Source organism: Salvelinus sp. IW2-2015, linkage group LG14 (assembly GCF_002910315.2).
Source record: "Salvelinus sp. IW2-2015 linkage group LG14, ASM291031v2, whole genome shotgun sequence".
Lineage (NCBI taxonomy): Eukaryota > Metazoa > Chordata > Actinopteri > Salmoniformes > Salmonidae > Salvelinus > Salvelinus sp. IW2-2015.
Window position 1 is genome coordinate 20,604,924 of NC_036854.1, and position 6,065 is coordinate 20,610,988.

The following is a 6,065-nucleotide window of genomic DNA, read 5'->3' on the forward strand; positions in this document are numbered from 1 at the left end:
ATGATAGGTGATACCATTTTTTATTTGGAACTGCAAGTCCACCTGATGTTTTGTTCTCTGTAGTTTCATATTTAATCTGTGGTCTCTTTCTCCCCCAAATTAACTTCTTTATGACAGAGTCAAGTTTAGACCGATAGTTTATAAGAGGAGGCAGTGGTAACATGGAACTCATAAAACTGATACGATGGAGGACATTCATTTTAATAATTGAGATTTCAGCATGCAAAGAAGTGGCCATAGCGGACCATCTTTTTMTGTCTTTTTTGATATTTTGAAAGGTTTCTAAGTAGTTATTCCTGCAAGTAGTGTGAATAGAGGGGGATATGGTAATGCCAAAGTAGGTGATTTGTTTCTTCAGTGGTATCATGGGTGGTAGTTGCATGTTTCCCATAGCTGAGTTAAGAGGTAGTAGAGCTGATTTGGACCAGTTGATCTTGTAACTAGACCATGAGCTGAATGCTGTTTAAATAGACATTATTGGCTGGAGGGATTTCTGAGCGTTTGCGACGTAGAGCAGTATGTCATCTGCATACAGAGAAATTTCTTGTTCAGTTTGTCTGATTTTGATATGTAAGGAAGCCACATTTTGACATATGCTTTGTGCCAGTGGTTCAAGAGAGAGAAAAAATAGCATAGGGGAGTCGGGACAACCTTGTTTACATCCTAGTTGTATGGTAAATGAATTAAAATGGGTAGTGCCAGTAGATATAATAGAAGAAGGATTCACATACATGGTGCAGATCATATGTATAAATCTAGCCCCGAAACCAAAATGTTCAAGAACAAGCCATATATATTCCCAATCTAAGCGGTCATAGGCTGTTGGTAATTTGAGAGGAGGCCATTAAATGAACTGGCTACTCCTGTTTATAGGAATGAACAGACTGGGCCCAGCCAATCATAGATCATTTTGAATATTTCTCCTCTTATACTGAGAGGCATGGGGAAAAAAACAAAAAAACAACACAAATAAGAATAAGATATAAAAGTAACACGTTTTTACAGAGCAGCAGTAAAATAACAATAGCGAAACTATATACTGGGGGGTACTGGTACAGAGTCAATGTGTGGGGGTGTAACAGTATAACTTTAGACCGTCCCCTCGCCCCGACACGGGCGCGAACCAGGGACCCTCTGCACACATCGACAACAGTCACCCACGAAGCGTCGTTACCCATCACTCCACAAAAGCCGCKGCCCTTGCAGAGCAAGGGGAAACCCTACTTAAGTCTCAGAGCAAGTGACGTAACTGATTGAAACGCTACTAGCGCGTACCCGCTAACTAGCTAGCCATTTCACATCCGTTACAGGGGCACCGGTTATTTGTGGTAATATGTACATGTAGGTAGAGTTATTAAAGTGACTATGCATAGATGATAACAACAGAGAGTAGCAGCGGTGCAAAAGGGCGGGGGGGGGGGGGCAATGCAAATAGTCTGGGTGGCCATTTGATTAGATGTTCAGGAGTCTTATGGCTTGGGGATAGAAGCTGTTAGAAGCCTCTTGGACCTAGACTTGGTGCTTCGGTACGCTTGCGTGCGGTTGCAGAGAGAATCTATGACTAGGGCTGGAGTCCTAATCCTGGATCTGTGTCTAAGGGCAACCACTATTTGAACCAGACTTGAATGCCTGTGCTATAATCTGTGTGATATTGGCCCCAGCTGTGTTTGAGAGGGGACGCCTGAATTGTTAGGTCTCTGGTTCAGATGAGAGATTATCTCTGTGAAGTGTTTATGATCCACAGTGTTATCGCCAGAGGAGTGAAATGTTTTACCTTGCTGTGCTGTTTCCTCCACTGCTTAGGTCTGATACAGTAGGACACAAGGAGGGGGTCACTTTGTATGAGGAATACAAGAACAAGCCTACGTGAATATGGAGAGATGCGGCCATTCCACACACACACACACACACACACACACACACACACACACACACACACACACACACACACACAACCACACACACACACACACACACACACACACCACACACACACACACACACACACACACACACACACACACACCACACACAATTATCAATATTCCTTGGGTGTCCCTCTCCTTGAAGATTTCACACACACACACACACACACACACACACACACACACACACACAACACACACACACACACACACACACAACACACACATTAACACACACACACACACACACATGAGCGTAACTTGTGGGGGAGACGGAGGTGTCATGACCGCCTCAATATTAGGAACAGGTCATTTTGACCCCCTCAATAATACACTATGATGAATTTGATTGATTGGAAATTCTTTCCCCACCATAAAGCACCAGGCATCTACTGGCTCTCTGTGGCTTTGCACCACACAGTGATACTCAATCCCCAGCTACCCCGGTTTCGGAGCACAGCTTGGGAGAATGGAGAAACGCAATCGCTCCTCTCTTTCCCTTTTGTGAATGTGACCAGAAGTAAATAATATGGTACTGTAGGAGAATTAAAAAGGTTATTCCATCAAACTTCAAATTATTAGAATACACAACGCAGAACAGATCAACCAGGTTAAGGGTCAGTGGCCCAAGCCCCCGAACAGGAATACTCCAAGTTCAGACAGAAGGGGGAGTCAGATCGCTATGATCGCCAGGAACTTTACTTTTTGTGTCTATTTTTAATTGTTGCGCTACTAGTGCTGCCTGCTGATGTTAAGTAGGCAGCTGCAGTAGCTGAATGATGTTAACATCTTCGGGTTTTATTTCATTAAATGTATTTTATTTCATCTGGGTGCTTGTGTCACCTACTAACACCCTGGTACTACCCGTAGCTCCCATTCTCCTCAGTCCAAGAAAACACTGAGAGAGAAAGGTATGTGTTGCAGATTACTCCTTTGAAGAAGTCCATAACGTGAAATAAATAAAACATCCCAAGGTTAATGCTGTAGATATTGTTATAAGGGAGTGTGAGACTATTGAAACAAGTAACCTTCAGAGTTTTATTGTTGTTATTAATATAGTTTACAGAGTGCTAAAAAGTATTGCTGTTGCTAGCTAGCATGCCTTTCTGTGATGCAAGCTGCCGACTGATGCTAGCGTTGCATTATGGGAGATGTAGTTTTAGCCATCTAAGGTCTGAAYGGGATAAAGGGGATTTCACGTTGTAGCTTGTTTCTATTACAGAGTTGTTGTATTTTAATACTGTCAACACTGAAAGCACCTAGCAATGTATTGGGGATGTGAGACAGGATATGTGTTTACCTTTCTTCATGCTCCTGTATAGAACAATTTGTCAGATGGTGCATTGGAGACTGATGTATTTCTGTCTTTTCACAATACTATTGCAGGTATGGCTCTATTGTCTAAGAATTAAGATTATATTAAGGACTGGTTATTCTTTTATACTATACATTATGGCTTTATGTATGAATGTGATTGTGTGAGTCCGAGAATACACTGAGAGAGAGAGAACAACTTGTCAGATGGTGCATTGGAAACTGATGTGTCCCTGTCTTTTCACAATACTATTGCAGATTGACATAAAAGCCAAAAAGACAGCCACTTCATTTCTTGGTTCTCCTGTGGTACATATAAAGACCACTACAGTATACCAACAATGTCCTCACCTCATCTTTTTGATATAGTATTGTTTTACAGGTATAATAATGTTACATTGTAAATCCCACTTTCGTTACTTTCTGCCTTTTGCGATTGAGAATCCCTCCCCCTCAGGAGACTGAAAAGATTTGGCATGGGTCCTCAGATCCTCAAAAGGTTCTACAGCTGTACCATCGAGAGCATCCTGACTGGTTGCATCACTGCCTGGTATGGCAACTGCTCGGCCTCCGACCGCAAGGCACTGCAGAGGGTAGTGCGTACGGCCCAGTACATCACTGGGGCCAAGCTTCCTGCCATCTAGCACCTCTATACCAGGCGGTGTCAGAGGAAGGCCCTAAAAATTGTCAAAGACTCCAGCCACCCTAGTCATAGACTGTTCTCTCTGCTACCGCACAGCAAGCGGTACCGGAGCGTCAAGTCTAAGTCCAAAAGGCATCTTAACAGCTTCTACCCCCCAAGTCATAAGACTCCTGAACAGCTAATCGAAGGGCTACCCAGAGCCCTCTTTTACGCTGCTGCTGCTGTTTATTATGTATGCATAGTCACTTTAACTCTACCTACATGTTCATATTACTTCAATTACCTCGACTAACCGGTGTCCCCGCACATTGACTCTGTACCGGTACCCCTTAGTATATAGCCTCGCTATTGCTATTTTACTGCTGCTATTGAATTATTTGTTACTTTTATTTTCAATTTTTTACTTAACACTTTTTTATTCTTAAAACTTCTTAAAGCATTGTTGGTTAAAGGCTTGTAAGTAAGCATTTMACTGTAAGGTGCCTGTTGTATTCGGCGCATGTGAGGAGAGGAAGCTAGCTATATTCATGAGTCCGCCAACGTATAGAAGTTTCGAAAGTTTAAAACGAGAAAGTTCATGAACATTTCATAAATGTATTCCTATGTTGTTGTGTAACTAGCAAACTATTTGTAATGAGATAATATTGTTTAAAAATAGAGTTTCATGCCGAGTGATGCAATGCTAGGTTGGCTATTTCAGCTAGGGTTAATGTTAGCTAGCTCGCTAAGCTAGCACCAAAGTTAGAACAGTGTAACCTCTTTTCCTTTTCAACTACAGTTTCAGAGGAGCAGCACTCGGTGAGTCATTGTTCACCATTAGTGAAAAAGTAGCGCTCTTAATGGAGGTGCTAACGCCAAAGAGGAGAAAAGTGAAGGACATAATACTTTTTTGGAGAGTCCAGAGGACTGTAAGTAAATGAATGAATGACTGCATAATGGTAGCTAACTACACTGTACTACTCATATACACTGGTACTATGTAGTCAGCTAGCTAGCTACAAGCCTACATATTGCCAGCCAGGACATAAATAATTTAGCTAATTAAAGCAGCATCTAATTCATGATACACTGAACAAAAATATAAACGCAACATGAAACAATTTAAAGATTTTACTGAGTTACAGTTCATATAAGAACATCAGTCAATAGTAATAAATGAATTAGGCCCTAATCTATGGATTTCACGACTAATAATACAGATCTGCATCTGTTAGTCACAGATACCTTAAAAAAAAGTAGAGTCGTGGATCAGAAAACCAGTCATCTGCTGTGACCATCATTTGCCTCATGCAGCGCGGCACATCTCTTTTGCATAGAGTTGAACAGGCTGTTGATTGTGGCCTATGGAATGCTGTCCCATTCCGCTTCAATGGCTGTGCGAATTTGCTGGATATCGGCAAGAACTGGATCATGCTTTCATACATGTAGATCCATAGCATCCCAAACATGCTCAATGGGTGACATATCTGGTGAGTATGCAGGCTATGGAAGAACTGGGATATTTTTGCTTCCAGGAATTGTGTACAGGTTCTTGCGACATGGGGCTGTGCATTATCATGCTGAAACATGAGGTGATGGCGATGGATGAATGGCGGTGGACAATGGGCTTCAGGATTTTGTCACGGTATATCTGTGCATTCAAATTGCCATCGATAAAATGCAATTGTGCAAATATTATTCTGTTTYGCAAACCCACAGTGGCTGATCTCAGATGATCCTGCAGGTGAAGAAGCCGGATGTGGCGGTCCTGGGCTGGCGTCGTTACACGTGTTCAGCGGTTGTGAGGCTGGTTGGACAGATGGTTGGACAATTCTCTTAAAAGACGTATGGTAGAGAAATTAACATTCGATTCTCTGGCAACAGCTCTGGTGGACATTCCTGCAGTCMGCATGCCAATTGCATGCTCCCTCAAAACTTGAGACATCTGTGGCATTGTGTTGTGTGACAAAACTGCACATTTTAGAGTGGCCTTTTCCCCAGCACAAGGCACAGCTGTGTAATGATTGTGCTGTTTAATCAGCTTCTTGATATGCCACACCTGTCAGGTTGATGGATTATCTTGGCAAAAGAGTTATGCTCACTAACAGGGATGTAAACAAATGTGTGCACAAAATTTTAGAGAAATACGCTTTTTTGTGCTTATGGAACATTTCTGGGATCTTTTATTTCAGCTCATGAAACAT